The 18,131-nt window shown below is 43.8% G+C and overlaps 1 pseudogene; it reads left to right on the top strand.

The window, feature by feature from the left end:
- Positions 1-5,884: 5,884 nt before the first annotated feature.
- On the top strand, positions 5,885-6,777 carry LOC134361749 (protein SET-like; annotated as a pseudogene).
- Positions 6,778-18,131: the final 11,354 nt, after the last annotated feature.

The following is an 18,131-nucleotide window of genomic DNA, read 5'->3' as shown; positions in this document are numbered from 1 at the left end:
TGTGCCGCGCCCCCAGCGGCCAAGCAGCGGAGGAGCAGCCGGCCGGACCGCTAGGGCAACAGCGAGGCGGCCACGAGCGCGACCTGCGAGCCACGGGCGGGAAGTGTCGCGAGAGGTGGGTGCTCGCGCGAGACGTGGCTCCTCCGCGGGCGGGCACGCGGGCACGCGGGCGGGGCGTGCGCCCTCGTGTTCAGGCCGGCGGTGGAGCCTCGGGTCTGAGGCTGGGGGGCTTTGACAGGGAGGAGTGTGTAATAGCGTGATAGCCGTGAGGGGGCATTTCCAGTTTCAGTGAAAGGAAGGTTCTCCAGGATCAACCGGGCCAGACTCCTCACCTACCGGATGGCAAAGCAGGGACGGTGCGGGAACCCGTGGGAGAGGCAGGGATGCCGCGCCCCTGAGGAGAAACAGGACGAGGAGCGGGTCGGAGGAGGACAGGGCTCCACTCCTGGGTGCTGAGAACGGATACCACGGGCGTTTGCAAGGAAAGAAGGTTCCCTCTGGGGTTTGGGCCCCTACCCTTTGCGTTTATTGGGATTTAGAGGCTGCCAAGAAGGTGGCCCTGAAAGATGCAGAGATGAAACTGAGAGGATTTAAGAGCTGCGAGAGGTTGTCCAAAAAGGAAGTTTTGTCCCAAAAGGAAGACATAACTGACGTGAAAAGTTGAAACGGATTTCCTAGTGAGGAGGCTGAGTAGCAGCCCTGCTCTGCTCTCCTGAGGATTTCATTTTCTGGAAGACCTCAATTCCTCTGGGTAGTAAATAAGATACTTTCCTATTTTCTAACTAGATCAGAGGGCAAGAGCTTAGGGAATGGTTTTTTTTTTTTTTTTTTTTTTTTCAGTTTTGTTATTTCTTCAGAAACTGAGAAAAAGGAAACAAAGAGGAAATTTTTATAACACATTAATTTTCTTCACAGATTAACAGCCACATACAAACATCTACAAGTTTACTTATACCTTCCCCTCAACTTTATAACACCTAAATAGCTTCTGTTCTTTATGGGTGGCATGAAAATGCCAGGACTGTGTCCCATTCTATAGGATCCTGCCAGATGACTGGTTAATATTATAGATTCATAACAGTTGCTAACATCTCCTGAGCCCTTACTATGTTCTAGGATCCATTGTAAGCATTTTACAAGTATAAGCTCATTTAATTCTCACCACAACCTGATGAAGTAGATACAGTAATTATCCCTTTTTTTCAGAGATGTAAAATGACTCACCCAAAATCAATACCAGCAAGCAGTGGAGCTAAAATTATGAACCCAGACAGTCTGACTTCATAGCCTGCAACTAAGTAACTGGTCTAAAATCGGAGTCAGTTAAATGACAGAACTGGAACTTGGATTTGGGTTCTCTGTCTCCAAATCTTGCTTCCTTTACACCAGCTGTTCTCAAATTTTGGGGGACTGGCACCCTTTTTCACTAGTCATTGAAGACCCTAAACAGTACTGTTTATGTAAGTTATATTTATCACTATATACTAGAAGCTAAAAATGAGACATTTAAACATTTATTAATTCATTTTAAGATAACAGTAATAAACCCATCTCATGCATAAATAACATTTTTATGAAAAATAACTATTTCCAAAATAATAAAAAAATCATTGAGAAGAATGGCATTGCTTTACATTTTTGTAAATTAATGTCCAGCTTAATAGGAAACCATTGCATTCTCATATTTGCTTCTGCATTCAATCTGTTAAAATTTTTGTTATGGTTGGAGAATATGAAGAAAATCTAGACTCACTCAAATATGTAGTTGGAAAAGGAATATTTTAATGGCCTTTCCAGACAATTGTGGATATTAGTTTTTAACACTACACCAAAAATGCCATAAATGGTAGTTCCTTTTTTAAAAGTCAGTTGCAATGTGAAATCTGAAAACACATCAATAAACTCTTCATATTCTGATACCATTAAAATCCATTGGTCTATCTTGCACTTTGAATGGATCTTTTACCGGTGCATGGTTCATGACGTCATGTATCGGTCATTTGGAAAAATATCAGTTCACTGAACTATGCAGATCTTCTAGATGTTAACATTTCGTTGTACTTTTTTTTTTTTTTTTTAATATAATCATCACTGATCTCATCAGAAAAGTTTTTAAGTATTGGGAAGCTGTCAAGCTCAAATTATCCAAACTTCTACTTTTTTCTTTTCAGTTTTTTGTTTTTTTTTTTTCATTTTGTTTTTGGTGGCTGGCCAGTACAGGGATTGAACCCTGGACCTTGGTGTTATCTACACCATGCTCTAACCAACTGAGCTAACCAGCCAGACCCTCTACCTTTTTCTTGAAAGGTCACATTTTATCACTGGCAACAAATACTGTCAATTGTTTTCCTGAAGTGACAAAGTCACTTTGTTTTCAAGAAAAGTTCTGCTAAATCCCTAAATCCAAATAGCCATAGTTGTTTGTCAGTTGGACTTTCAAATAAAAATGATATTCTATGAAATAAGAGCAGCTAGTTCAACTTCCAGTTCAAATAATCATTTAAGTGCTTTTTCCTCAAGTGACCGTCATCATACTTTGGTATACAACAGAATTGTTTTATGCATAGTAACCATTTCATCACATAGAATGTGAAAAAGATGTAAACCCAAGGTTTAAGAGTTAACAAAATTAATGATTTTTACTGCTTCATGAAGGGTTTATTATTAGGTGAAACTGGCACTATTCTTAATTATGAATGCATGGCAGCAAAGAATATGACTACTGCCTTAATTCATGCTAAGGTGGGAGACATTTTACCTACCATTTCTTTGTATCAATAGTACAAACATCAACACAGCAAAAAAAAAGTAAATCACGTCTTATTATGGCAAAAATAGTGTTGACCTTATTACTCCTGAAAGAGTCTCTAGGACTACCAGCATCCATGGACCACCCTTTGAGTACTGCAATTAATGTGCCCACCCTGGGGCTTGCAATACAAAAATAATGAATAACACCATACCTACCCTGAAGGAGTTCACAGTCTTAATAGGAGAGACAAGTGTGTAAACAAATAACTGTATCTTGTTGCTTGCTCTAAGAGAGGCAATGGTGGTTACAAAAGAGGAAGTAATCAAATATCCAGGCCTACCTCCAGAAATTCCCATTAAGTAGGTCTTTGGTGGGATCCAGGAATCCACATTTTAAATAAGCACGCCAGATAATTTAGATGCAAGTAGTGTGGGATCCACACTTTGGGAAATACTGCCTTAAGGAGTATAAATTTTAGGTTACCAAAAAGGCTGACTAGACCGGTAGTTTCAGGCAAATAGAATACCTTATGATAGTTCTCAAAAATAAAAACCCACTTAATTTTACCTGCTATTGTTTGCAGGTATATATCAATGTTTTACTAGAAAAGACTTAAAAGACAAAATGTGAAATAATCTCTACTTATTCCCCTTCAATTTCTTAGTGCAGGAGGCAGAAAACTTTTTTCTGTTAAGGACCAGATAAATATTTTAGGTTCTGTGGGCCATAAGGTCTCTATTACAACTGTAAGTTCTCTGTAATCAGTTAATGCAGACAGAGACAATATGTAAACTGATGAGTGGGGCTGTGTCCCAATAAAATTTTACTTACAAAAACAGTTGAGAGGTTAAATTTGGTCTCAGGTGGTAGTTTGCTGACCTCATGCTCCAGTGCAGAAGATAATGCAAGGGCAGTAAGTTGCCTAAAAAGCAACAGCGAGAATATAGGGCTCATGAAATGACTGGGTTTTATATCCAAAGTTGGAATAATAGCTAGGCATCCATTTTAATTCCTGTTTCTTTCCAGAATGAGCCTTATTTCATTTAATTCAATAAGTATGTCTTGAATGTCTATCAAAGCATTAGGTGTGTGAGGATACAGTTTTTGGAGGCAGAAGTCCTCAATCCCTGGTTGACACCTACTCATCCGGAGTTGAGAAAAAGGCACAGTTGTCTCTGATGCTGTATAAAATAATAAGATTAGGGCTTTGGGCTGTGACAGTGATTCTCAAATTCTAATGAATATGAGTCTGCTTAAGTAGGCTCTTCAAAATGCAGACTTTCAAGGCCGCCCCGTGGCTCACTCGGGAGAGTGCTGCGCTGGAGGGCCGAGGCCACAGGTTCGGATCCTATATAGGGATGGCCAGTGCGCTCACTGGCTGAGTGTGGTGCGGACCACACCATGCCGAGGGTTGCCATCCCCTTACCGGTTTAAAAAAAAAAAAAATGCAGATTTTCAGACCCAATAACTAGAGTATCTAATCAGAGGGGTTCATAAACCATGATGGTTAATCTTAGGTGTCAACTTGACTAGATTAAGAAATACCTAGAGAACTTGTTGGGCCCATTTTTAGGAGCAAACATTATCTGTGAGCCACATGGTGCCTATGGGTGGAGGATGAAGATGGCACCCGCAGGAAGTAGGGTAAGGTGTAACCCAAGATAGCTCCAAAAGGTTTTTATTGGTCCTCCAGTATTTCTGCATTCGTGAACCCTGCGTGATCGCTGTGCTCAACATGTTAGTACAAAATGCATGCCCGCGTGATCCTTGAATTGATTGCTTAGTTCATGGAAAGCCCCTACTTGCTTGCTTATATAAATTGCAGTGTAACGGCAATAAAGTCGGCCCTGACAGAACCCCTGCCACGTCTGAGTGTCTCTTTCATGGGGCTGGGTTGGCGGGCAGCAGGCTCACTTTTCCCCGAGATCCCTCGGTCCCAACACCGGGGGTAATCCTGTCAGCTCCTTCTCCTTCTGGGTCTGCGGGAGCACCCCAGGCGCGCCCCCACAAGACTGGTAAAGCACTACTTTTGGGTGTGTCTAGGAAGGTGTTTCCAGAGGAGATTTGCGTAAGTCAGTGGGCAGACCTCTCTGAGTGGACAAAAGATGGGAAGATATTTGTGTTGCATGTGAATTCTCATCAGACAATGACCTCAGCAGAGGAAGACTTTAAAAATCAAGTAGATAGGATGACCCATCCTGTGGATACTAGTCAGCTTCTTTCTCCAGCCACCCCTGTCATCACCCATTGGGCTCATGAACAAAGTGGCCATGGTGGCAGGGATGGAGGTTATGCATGGGCTCAGCAACATGGACTTCCACTTACCAAGGTGGATATGGCTATGGCTACCTTGGATTGCTCAGTCTGCTAGCTGCAGAGATCAACACGGAGCCCCTGATTTGGCACTCCAGGTAGATCAGCCAGGTGGCAAGTTGATTACATTACACTGCTTCTATCATGGAAAGGGCAGTATTTTGTCCTTACTGGAACAGACACTCTGGATATGAATTTGCATTCCCTGCACACAATGCTTCTGTCAAAACTACCATCCATGGACTTACAGATGCCTTATTTACCATCATGACATTCCACACAGCATTGCTTCTGACCAAGGAACTCACATCACAGCCAAAGAAGTGCAGCAATGGGCTCATGCTTATGGAATTCACTAGTCTAACCATGTTCCCCATCATCCTGAAGCTGCTGGCTTGACAGATAGGTGGAATGGCCTTTTGAAGTAACAGTTATAGTGCCCGCTAGGTGACAACACTTTGCAGGAGTGGGGCAAGGTTCTCCAGAAGGCTGTATATACTTTGAATCAGCGACCAATATACAGTACTGTTTCTCCCATAGTCATGATTCACAGGTCCAGAAATCAAGGGGTGGAAATGTGAGTGTCACCACTCACTATTACCCCTAGTGATGCACTAGCAAAAATTTTGCTTCCCGTCTCTATGACTTTATGCTCTGCTGGCGTAGAGATCTTAATTACAGAGGGTGGAATGCTGCCACCAGAAGACACAACAATGATTCTATTGAACTGAAGTTAAGACTGTCATCCAGAGATCTCAGAGCTTCTTCCTGAACAGCAAGGAGGCCCTTGGGTCTGGCTCTTAGACTTTGCTCGGCAGCATGGCCCCCAAACACCAGTCTTCACTCCCACCTCAAAGAAACCAAGACCACCTGCTTCCCTGTGGGCAGAGGGGACATCAACCTTTCTGCACTTGCCAAAGGGAGAAAAGGAACAGCAAGAAGCAATTGAACATATTGATGAAGTACAAAATGAAACAGACTTAAAGAGCAAGCCAGTGAGATTTTGAAAGTAGAACAGAAATATAACAAACTCCACCAACCATTTTCTCAGAAGAGGTCAGAATTGATTGCCAAAATCCCAGGTTTTCAGGTAACAACATTGTCAACTATCCAAAAGTGTCTGCACTGCTTAGGAAGGAAGGCAACGATGCGCCACATTATTTGACCAGAGTCGAAGTGACAGAATTTGAAGATATTAAGTCAGGTTACAGAAAAGATTTTTATTTTGATGAAAATCCTTACTTTGAAAATAAAGTTCTCCCCAAAGAATTTCATCTGAATGGGAGTGGTGATGCATCTTTAAAGTCCTCTAAAATCAAATAGAAATCTGGAAAGGATTTGACAAAACATTCAAGTCAAATGCAGAATAAAGCCAGCAGGAAGAGGCAGCATGAGGAACCAGAGAGCTTCTTGCCTGGTTTACTGAGCATTCTAATGCGGGTGCAGATGAGTTAGGAGAGGTCATCAAAAATGATATTTGGCCAGGACTGGCCAGATAGCTTAGTTGGTGTTATAACAGCAAGGTCAAGGGTTTGGATCCCTGTAGCAGCCATCCAAAAAAAAAAGATATTTGGCCAAATCCATTACAGGCATTACAGGACTACTTGGTTCCTGACATAGATGATGAAGGGGAAGGAGAAGGTGATGACGAAGAAGGATTGGAAGATATTGATGAAGGGGATGAGGATGAAGGTGAGGAAGGAGGAGGATAAAGGAGATGAATAACACCGATGGATTCCAACCTTCCTTTTTAAAAATTTCCTCCAGTCTCTGAGTGCAAGTTACACTCTTTTTTTCCTCTTATGTTCAGTTGCCCTGTTCTTGAGGTCTCCTTTCTCTGTACCATGGTTCCCAACTTAATTTGGGGATAAATATCTTGAGCAGAACACAATGGGAAAGGAATCTCTAACCCTTTACGTTCCAAATTCATTTTTATCCCTTCCTGTCTCAACCAAAACTGTATGGAATCAAAGCTACCGTGCTCTGTGGTGGGGAATAAACCCCCTGCTCCCTACGCTCTACTGGAAGCTGGGGATTGCTAGGCCCCTGTGTAGCAGTGCCTAGAATTCTAGCTTTTCTCGTCCTTTCTCTATATATTGGGCTCAGAGATTACGCTATGTCTCTATGTGCAGTTAGTATTTACCAACATGTATCTGTCTACTTTTATTTATTTATTTATTTATTCATTATTATTTTTTGTGGCTGGCTGGTATAGGGATCCAAACTCATGACCTTGCTGTTATAAGGCTGCACTCTAACCAACTGAACTAACCGACCAGCCTCTCCACTGTCTTTTTTTTTTTTTAAGGAGAAAAAAAAAAAACCCCAAACAAACAAAAAAAAACCTTAAAAAAAATGGGGTTATAGAAGGTCAGCAAAGGGTGGGTTTGAAATGTTTGGGCAAGTTAAGTGGGCATTTTGACAACATGGGTTCTTTTGGCATGTTAAATTGTGGTTTTAATGGACATGCTTGAGGTTTAAGATGACATTTTTAAAATAAAATTTCTTAATGATGACTTGAGCCCTGCTACTTGATGGGAGAATCAGCAGAACTTGCAGGATCTTATTTGGAACTGACATTCTCTATCATTAATTTTGTTCCTGTTTATTTCAAAATTTTCTTTGTTTCACTGGAAAAGAAAGATGTTACTCAGTTTTAAATGTTAAAAGTGTGTAAGTTGTTTTGTTACACTAAAACTAAATGTGTACATATACATACCTGCCACCCGGCCACTTTGGGCTCTTCATGCCTCTGAGTCAACAGGCTAAAAAGGGAGTTACAGTGTTGGCTGAGGTGACTGACCCAGACTACCAAGGGGAAATTGAAATTCTGCTCCACAATGGATATAAGGAAGAGTATGTCTGGAATACAGGAGATCCCTTAGGGCATCTCTTAGTATTAACATGCCCTGTGAATAAGGTCAGTGGGAAATGACACCAACCCAATCCAGGCAGGACTAAGAATACAGCCTGGACACTTGAGGAATGAAGGTTTGGATCATTCCTCCAGGTAAAGAACCATGACTAGCTGAGATGCTTGCTAGAGGCAAAGGCAATACAGAATGGGTAGAAGGTAATTATAAATACCAGCTACGACCTTATAACCAGTTATAGAAATGAGGACTGTAATTATTATATTTCCTCCCTATTTTGTAAAGAATTCATGTGTGCATTAAGCAAATATCTTTGTTTTCATTCCTCTCTTACTCCTTTATCATGTAACATAAGATATATTGACTTTATGTCAGTATTATTTATTTTATATGGAATATAAGGAGAAGAGTAAACATCACCCTAGGACTGTACCTCCTCTTCTGGGGAAGGGATCAGTGTATTTTTGGTTGTATGCGGGATAGTCATATCACGTTAGGCAGAACTATTACCTTGTTATTGTCTTTATTTGTAGATTAAGCATGGTTTAAGGAGATGCCTATGAGTGCCAAGTTGACAAAAGGTGGACTTGTGATGGTTGATTTTAGGTATAAACTTGACTAGATTACAGAATACCTAGAGAACTGGTAAAACATTACTTCTGGGTATGTCCGTAAGGATGTTTCCAGAAGAGATTGGTGTGTGAGTTGGTGGACTGAGCCGGGAAGATCAGCCTACATGGTCAGGCACCATCCAATCAGTGAGGCATCTAGATAGAACAAAAAAGGCAGAGAAAAGGCAATTTTCTTTCTCCTGGAGTTAGGACACCCTTCTTCTTCTGCTCTTGCACACCAGAACTCCAGGCTCTCTGGCCTTTGTACTTCAGGACTTACAACAGTGGCACCCAGCTTCTCAGGCCTTTAGCCTGGGAATTATACCATCAGCTTCCCTAATTCTGAGGCTTTTGGACTTGGACCAAGCCACTTACTGGCATCCCAGGGTCTCCAGCTTGCAGACAGTCTGACATGGAACTTCTCAGCCTTTCTCCTATTGGTTCTGACTCTCTGGATAGCCCTAGTACAATGAATCTACACTTTAATCAAGAATAGATAGGCTGCAGCTGTGAGGCAAGGTGCCTTGAACTGGGAAATGAAAGATCTGATCTCTAACTTCCACTCTACCACTTACTGACCTTGTGTATAAAATAAAAAGGTTAGAAGTGTAAGGGACCTTAGAGACATCCAGTTTGATATTCTCGCCCAGCGTCAAGTCGGTGATTTTTATAAGTTCATAAACCATTAGTGAAAATGCATTTTATTATTTTATAGCCACAACTGAATAGTTCCTACCCTCAACGTGAATAATTTCTCTTAGATTTTTTCACTTTGAGGAAAGTGATTTATACTCTCCTTATGATTTCTATGTCTTACTTCAGTGAGGGCTAAGTTTGTTTAGAGAGCAACTGATAACTTCAGTTTAAGCTGAGCAGCAGGATGGCTCTCCCCTAGCCCTTGGAGGTTTCCAACAAGCCAAGATTTCCTCGTAGCTAGGGTGTCCAGACCGAGCAAGTGCAAAATGTAAAACTTAAAAAAAAAGGAGAAAATCTCCAGGAATGAGAGTAAACAAGGAGTTCTTAGAGACTTGTTACCAAAAACCCCATCCTTAAAAGGAAAAAATGGGGCTGGAAATTTTAACCAGCTCAGTTGGCAATAACAAAGAAAGAAACAAAGTAAAGAAAAGAATGATAAACTGGACTTCATCAAATTAAAAACTTTTGCTCTGTGAAAAACCCTGCTAAGAGGACAAAAAGACAAACAACAGAGTGGGGTAAAATATTTGCAAACCACATATCTGACAAAGAGCTAGTATCTAGAAAACATAAAGAACTCTCAAAACTCAGTAGTGAAAAAGCAAAAAAATGGAGCTCAAATATTGGTTTCTAATACCATTCTTCAGTAAGAGGAACCAGGGCACATTGAAGAAATAACTGATTCTAGAACTGGAGTTGAAATATACAAGATGAACCTGGAGCATTTTGTAGTGCCAGAAAGTAAGAAAGTGCTTAAAAAAAAGGCCACACGAAGTTGGGAGTATGTCAGAAAGACACAGGAGCCACTGAAGGCACTCTCAATGGCCAAAGCAGAACAATTCAAGCTACAAAATAAATAAGGTCACATAAGATTATAATCCAGAGTATAAAACAAATGTCTATTCTGAAAATAAAAAGGAGAGAATAGACAAATCTCCCTTACAGGGAAATTCCAAATAATTTATGTAGACATTCCACCCTCAAGGAGATGAAGTACAGGGTACTTTAAAAATTTTGTGGAAAAACAGAATTGAAAGATCATACAAGGGCCGGCCCGTGGCTCACTCGGGAGAGTGTGGTGCTGATAACACCAAGGCCCCGGGTTCGGATCCCATATAGGGATGGCCGGTTAGCTCACTGGCTGAGCGTGGTGCTGACAACACCAAGTCAAGGGTTAAGATCCCCTTACCGGTCATCTTTAAAAAAAAAAAAAAAGATCATACAAATCTTTCCATGAACCTTTTGAAGCACACTTGTAATTGCTTCTCAGCCTTTTGGCTAAGATCAAGTGAAGTACCCTTGTATCATTCCCCATTCCATAAGTGTGGGGCTGTGTATAGTGACTTTTTTCCAAAGACTATAGAATAAAAAAGGAGAAAAAAGGTTAACTTTATAGGCAAGAAATCTAACAACTCTACCTCTGCGAGGTGATTAAGGTTATTTAACACCAACAGTATAAGAAGTCATGTTGATAGATAGTGTAACCGTTGATATGACCGATAAGAAGGGTCAGTCACCTCTGTGGTCTCCCTCCCCAAAACCCATAACCCCAGCCTGAGAAAAGACATTAGACAAATCCCAACAGAGATACATTCGACAAAATACCTAACCTGTACTCCTCAAAACTGTCAAGGCCGTTAAAAACAAGGAAAGCCTGAGAAACTGGCATAGTCAAGTGGCCCCTAAGGAGAAATAATGACAATGTAATGTGGTGTACCCTGGATGGAATTCTGGAAGAGAAAAAGGATATTAGAAATAAAGTATGGACTTTGGTTAGTAAGAATGTATCAATATTGGTCCATTAATTATGACAAATGCACAACACAAATTTAAAGTGTTGATAATAGGGGAAACTCGGTGAGGGAAGTCTCTGTGGTATCATCAGTTTTTCTATAAATTTGAACTATTCTAAAATTAAAAGTTTATTAAAATAAACCCAGTTAGAAAATAGGCAAAAGATTTACACAGATACTTCACAGAAGAGAATATACAGATGGTGAATAAGCACATGAAAAGATGTTAACATCAATAACCGTTAGGAAAACACAAATTAAACCACAATGAGATATCACTACCAGAATGGCTAACATAAAAAATAGTGACAACACCAAACACTGGCAAGGATACATTAAAACTCATACATTGCTGGTGGGAATGTTAAAATGGTATAGCCACTCTGGAAAAGTTTGGCCTTTTCTTTAAAAATTAAATATGCAACTACCATACCCAGAATTGCACTCCTAGGCATTATTTTATTTCATAAGAATTGAAAACTTATGACCACACAAAAATCTGTACACAAATGTACACAGCAGCTTTAGTCATACCAGCCAGAAACTGGAAACTGTAAGAACCCAAATGCCCTAAGGGATCACATCCTGATCACATAAGCCCTTCTCAGCCGCAACCCATCATGGCGCTGGTTGCCCTTCTCTTCCGCATTCTCCTCCCCACCGGCACGAATCACATGCCAATCAGCTCACCCCAAGCCCCATGCGGTATGCTAAATAGGGATTGTATTTTAAGCCAATCAGCTTTCCCTTAAAGCCCTGTATATATGTGTGTGTGTGTGTGCCGCCTAATAAACGAGCTCTCTCCGGTGGATCGTCAACTGGTGTCGATTCGTCCTTTTCATTTGGTGCCGAAACCCGGGACGGAGCTTCTCTTGAGTGGTGACACTTTTCGGATCGCAGCGGCAACACCTTCCGAGTCACCCCTCAGGGCTCCCTCGAGCTGTAACACTTTTCGAATCGCAGTGGCAGCACTTTTCGAGTTGCCCCTCGGGAACTCTGTCCCGCCAGGACTGGCCTCCCTTCCACTGCTCACCACTGACGGTCCACCCTCGTCCATTCTTTTCCGCGCTGGCTCCTTCCACTCACCACCGGCTCATCATTAGGTAAGCCCCCTTCCCTAAAGGGCACCAGCCCTTTTTCAGGCTACCGCAGGGAGTCTAGCCGTGATCGTCTGGTAGCCCCTAACACCCATACCCCACCCCACCACGGTCTTCACAACCACCATAAATTCCCAAACTATAACAGGTTCCAAAGCCCCGGTAAACTTTTACTTTCATTTTTGGAGGTTAAAAGCCCTATTCTGTTCTCTCCTTTTCTCTTTCACCCTCCTGTCCACCACTCTCTTCTCTCCACCTCCCGGGTCCGGGACCTGACCAGAAATTCCTAGCGCTAGGTTCCTTCAGGCACTGGGCTTTTGCCCTAGAGAAGTGAGGGTCTGAGTGATGACCCACACCTCCCTTCTCTCCTCCTGGTTCGTACCTGAACCTGCCGGGACTGACGTGACCTACTGGGGATACCCTCTAGGATCCCGCCTTTCCCAACCGGCCGAAGGATCTGTCTTATCCCTAATCTCTGTCCGATTTCTGTCTAAATTCCCATTAAGAGACCAGAATGGGCGCTTCCTCCTCCTCCCTAGGGGACTCTCCACTTCAATGCCTTCTGAAAAACCTCACCAACCTTTCCTTCAGGCCGGATATTAAGCCCAAACTCCTCACCAAATTCTGCACACAAGATTGGCCTTATTATCCTTTAGATAATCAAAACACATGGCCCCCTGAGGGCACACTAGATCCTAACATTCTACAAGACCTCTTTAACTATTGCCAGCGCCTAAAAAAATGGAAGGAGATCCCCTACATCGAGGCTTTTCGCCTCTTGGCTCAGAACCCCGCCCTCTGCTCCTCCTGTGCTCCCTCTCAAGTCCTTTTAGCCTGTAAACCCTCTTCACAGTCACCCCTCAATTCTTCCACCTTCGACCCTGCTGATGAACCCCCACCCTACCGACCTCCTCCTCCCCCAGTGCCTCCAGCGTCCACTCCTCCTCCCCCGTCATCTGCGTCACCTTCTGCACCTCCTGCGCCATCCACTCCCCCGTCTTTACCCTCCCCTACTCCTGACCCACTAAGCCCCCCTTTCACCCGTTCCCAAGGACCTCCCCCCGCCCCTTTAACAATCGCCCCACTACGCGAGGTAGCTGGGGCTGAAGGAGTAGTTAGGGTCCATGTTCCCTTTTCCCTAGCTGACCTTACAGAATTAGAAAAAAGACTAGGCTCTTTCTCTACCGACCCTACCACCTACATTAAAGAATTCCAATGGATCCTGCAGGCCTGTAGCCTCACACATCATGACATCTTCATACTCCTAGCCAATACCCTCCTCCCTGAGTAACGCCGCAGGGTCTGGGATACAGCCCAAACCCATGCCACTGACACCCATCGTACCAATCCGAATCACCCGCCAGGCCCCCAAGCAGTCCCAGAACAGGAACCTAATTGGGATTATAACACAGCCCAGGGAATCCAGGGTTGAGACCGTTTTGCCTCTTGCTTAATAATTGGCCTCAAAAAATCGGCTCACAAGGTCATCAATTTCCAAAAAATTCAAGAAATTGTCCAAAAAAAGGAAGAAACTCCCTCTGAGTTCCTCAATAGATTAACTCAGGCCTTTCAGCAATACACTAACTTAGACCCCAACTCAGAAGACGGCCGGCATGTCCTTATGACCTATTTCCTGGCCCAATCCTACCCCGACATTAAAACTAAACTTAAAAAATTAGAGCAGGGTCCTGCAACCCCTTAGACGGAAATCCTGTCAGTGGCCTTCAAGGTTTTTCATAATCGGGAGGAGGAAAAGAACGTCGAAAACAAAAGGCCGACTACGCCAACTTCCAGATGTTGGCCCAGCTTATCAAACCCCCCGGGCGCCCTCCCACAGCCTCCACCTCTAAGCCTCCCCCTGGAGCCTGCTTTAAATGTGGAAAGGAAGGGCATTGGGCAAAGGCTTGCCCCACCCCGAGGCCACCTATCACTCCTTGTCCAAAATGCAAAAAGAAGGGACATTGGGGATCTGATTGCCCCCTCGCCCGAAGGGGTGAGGGACCAACTGCCCCACAGTCCCCCGAACCGTCGACACCACCTATGGTGGGCCTCGCTGAGGAGGACTGATGGAGCCTTGGGCCCTTCCCGACCATCTCTATAACAAAGCAGGAGCCCAGGGTATCCATGGTTGTGGACGGCCACCCAATATCTTTCCTCCTGGACACTGGAGCCACCTTTTCAGTCTTAGGGGAATATAAAGGCCCCACCACCTCCAGCAGCTCTCCTATAGTCGGGGTAGGAGGTAAACAAATCTTTCCCCAAAAAACCCCTTTTTTAACCTGCTACCTTCAAGGCACTCAATCCGTTTTCTCCCATTCCTTCCTAGTCATGCCACAATGCCCCGTCCCCTTGTTGGGTCGGGACATTCTATCATGGCTTCAAGTCTCCATTACTTTGCCCCTGTCCTCTTCCTCTTCCCCTGTTTCCTTCCTCCTAGTGCTAGTTCAAGCCCAAGATCCTACTAATTCCACCCCTCCAAATAAGTCCTTACCCATGCTAACGCACCCTGTTAACCCCACAGTTTGGGACACTGCCAGCCCCGCTCTGGCCCAGTGTTCCCCTGTACACATAAAACTAAAAGATCCCTCCAAATATATTTATCAGGCTCAGTATCCATTAACCACAACAGCCCTCCTCGGGTTAAGCCCCATCATTCAGGACCTATTAAAAAGGGGGTATCTCCGTCCCACTCACTCCCCTTTCAATACTCCCATACTCGCTGTAAACCTAATGGCGCCTTTCATCTCGTCCAAGATCTCCACCTTGTTAACGCCGCTGTCATTCACATTCACCCCCTTGTATCAAATCCATACACTCTTCTTTCCAAGGTCCCAGCAACCTCTACCCATTTCTCGGTTCTGGACTTAAAGGATGCCTTCTTTTCCATACCCCTGGAAACCAATACTCAGGACATTTTTGCCTTCACATGGACTGACCCCCACTCCTGCCACTCCGAACAACTCACTTGGACGGTCCTGCCACAGGGATTTCGGGATAGCCCTCATATTTTTGGGCAGACCCTAGCACAGGACCTCAAATCTTTTCACTTAAACCATCCAGAGTCCACCTTATTACAATATGTAGATGATCTCCTTCTATGCAGTCCTTCATGGGAACAATCCCAAGCTGACACTGCCCATCTGCTTAACTTCCTAGTGGGTAGGGGATATCGAGTGTCCCCCGCCAAGGCCCAAATCTTTCCTGGGTCTAGCCGGATATTTCAGAGCATGGATCCCCAATTTCTCTTTGCTAGCCCGACCTCTCTATAATATGAGTAAGGGTCCTCCTGAAGAACCTTTACTCTCCTCACCTCAGTGCCCTTTTCTCAAGCTTCGGCAGGCCCTTCTAACAGCCCCTGCACTTCATCTCCCTGATCTAACTAAACCCTTTTTCCTCTATGTTCATGAAAATATGGGACAAGCTCTAGGCGTCCTAGGGCAGAATTATGGCCCCTCCTTTGCCCCCGTAGCATACCTATCAAAACAGTTGGACCCCACTGTACGAGGCTGGGCACCCTGTCTAAGAGCCCTGGCAGCGGGGCAGTTACTGCGTAAGGAGGCATCCAAATTAACATTTGGGGCACCTCTCACCATTCTCTCACAACATCACCTCAAAGACCTCCTTACCTATAAGGCTCTCCAATCCCTCCCACCTTCCAGAATCCTAACCCTCCTATCCTCGTTTCCGGAAAATCCTGCCCTATCCTTCACTACCTGCCCACCCCTAAATCCGGCCACCCTACCGCCTATACCAGATTCCCCCAACACCCCTTTACACAGCTGCGTAGAAAGCCTTCAAAATTTTATACCTTACCGCTCTTCCATCACTGAGGGACCCCTATCTCACGCTGATACACTGACTCCAAATATGTCTTTCATATACTTCTCTCCCATGCCTAATGATGATAAGTCCTCTCTCTTTCGCTTGCTCCATGACCTGTTTCACTCTAGCCCCCAAGCTTTATCCCAGTTTTTACAAGACATGAACCTTCTCCTTGGCCTTCTCCTGTTCTTTTCATTTCACCCAGGGAGCTTTCAGGCCCCTCTGCTAGCTCCCCAGGGTCACCCATTTACACCTGGCAACAGATCATTTCTGAAACACTCATCTTTCTCTCTCTCTCCCGGAAATTGTTTTCTCTCATGCGACCGCTCCTGGCGGCCGTCCCCTTAAACGCTTCCCTTCCTCAACCATTTATAACCACACCTTCGCCCCACCAGGCTCTTTCTTCTGGTGCAATGGAACCCTCTCTACCTCCATCCAGTCTAATCTTACTGTCCCATGCCTTCTTGTCACCATCATCCCTCAACTCACTCTGTACTTTATCTTCTTCATCCACCCTCAAAACAAAAAGGGGCAGCCTTCCTCCCAATCATGGTTGGTATTTCCCTAACAACATCAGCTGTCAGAGCCGGCCTGTCGGGAGGAGCCTTAGGACACAGTTTATGGGCGGTCAAAGACATCAATGCTAAACTTGAAGGGGCTCACCCTCCAAAACCGTAGAGCACTAGACCTCCTCACTGCAGAAAAAGGAGGTACTTGCATCTTCCTTGGAGAAGAATGCTGTTATTCCTCATAACCTGCCTTTTCTTGCCCTGCATCATTGTTCAAGCCCAAGTGGGAAAAATTTCTAATCAGGCCTTTAACCAGCTTTTGCTTAGAAACTACCAGCTCCTAGATACCGATGAACCCCTCGCCTCATCTCGTGAGCGCCTCAGCTGATGCTGAAGAGACACCACCTTACAGAGGGAACGCATTCCTACACGCCCTTGCCACCGACGCCTGGCTGTTCCCTCTAGTCTCCGACTACAAACAATGGAACCAGTGCATGTGCGACTTGTGGCTTCAAGGAACGTTTATGGACTTTTCCCCTTTTGAAATTACTTGTTTCTCCACCCTCCTTTGGGGTTTCATAATGGGTATTTATGTACCTTCCTCCCTTTGCCCCCCCCACAATGCCCCAGTTCAGCAGGAAGTAGCTCGATGACTTCAACGTCCCCTTTCCTAAAACAAGAAAAAGGGAGGAATGTAAGAACCCAAATGCCCCAAGGGATCACACCCCGATCACATAAGCCCTTCTCGGCCGCACCTCATCATGGCGCTGGTTGCCCTTCTCTTCCACATTCTCCTTCCCGCCAGCGCGAATCGCACACCAATCAGCTCACCCCAAGCCCCATGCGGTATGCTAAGTAGGGATTGTATTTTAAACCAATCAGCTTTCCCTTAAAGCCCTATATATATGTGTGTGTGCTGCCTAATAAACGAGCTCTCTCTGGTGGATCGTCAACTGGTGTCGACTCGTCCTTTCAGAAACAACCCAGATGTCCTTCCACAGGTGAATGGTTACACAAGCTGGTACATCCACACCATAAACGACTAATATTCAGCAATAAAAAAGAACTATTGATAAAGAAAAAACTGGATGAATCTTAAGTATGGTGAATGGAGGGAAAAAACCCAGTCTCTAAAGGCCACATACTGTATGAATCTACTTATATAACATTCCTAAAATGACAAAATTTAGAAATGGAGAATGGGAGTTTAAAAAAAAAAAAAAAAACAGGAAGAATTGGAGAAGAGATTAGTAGTTGCCAGGGGTTTAGTGTCAGGGAAGAGGAGAAGCATGTCACTATAAAAGGTCAACAGGAGGGATTATTGCAGTGATGGAATTGTTCTATATCTAATTGCATCAATGTCAGTGTTGTGGTTGTGAATTTGCAATAAAGTTTTGCAAGATGTTACCATTGGGGGAAACTGGGTAAAGTGTACATTTCTTAAAACTGCATGTGACTCTACGTTTATCTCAAAATTGAAACTAATTTTAAAAATACAGTATTCCCAGTTAAATATGAATTTCAGATAAACAACAAATCCTCTTAGTATAAGTATGTCCAAACATTGTATGGGTCATATTGATACTTAAAAATTATTGTTTATCCAAAATTCAAATTTAAATGAGAATCCTGTATTTCACCTTGCAATACTACACTTGACTTTAG

Source organism: Cynocephalus volans, chromosome 13 (genome assembly GCF_027409185.1).
Source record: "Cynocephalus volans isolate mCynVol1 chromosome 13, mCynVol1.pri, whole genome shotgun sequence".
In the NCBI taxonomy this organism is placed as follows: domain Eukaryota; kingdom Metazoa; phylum Chordata; class Mammalia; order Dermoptera; family Cynocephalidae; genus Cynocephalus; species Cynocephalus volans.
Note: the sequence above shows the minus strand (reverse complement) of the source record. Positions and strands in the feature narration are given on the sequence as shown.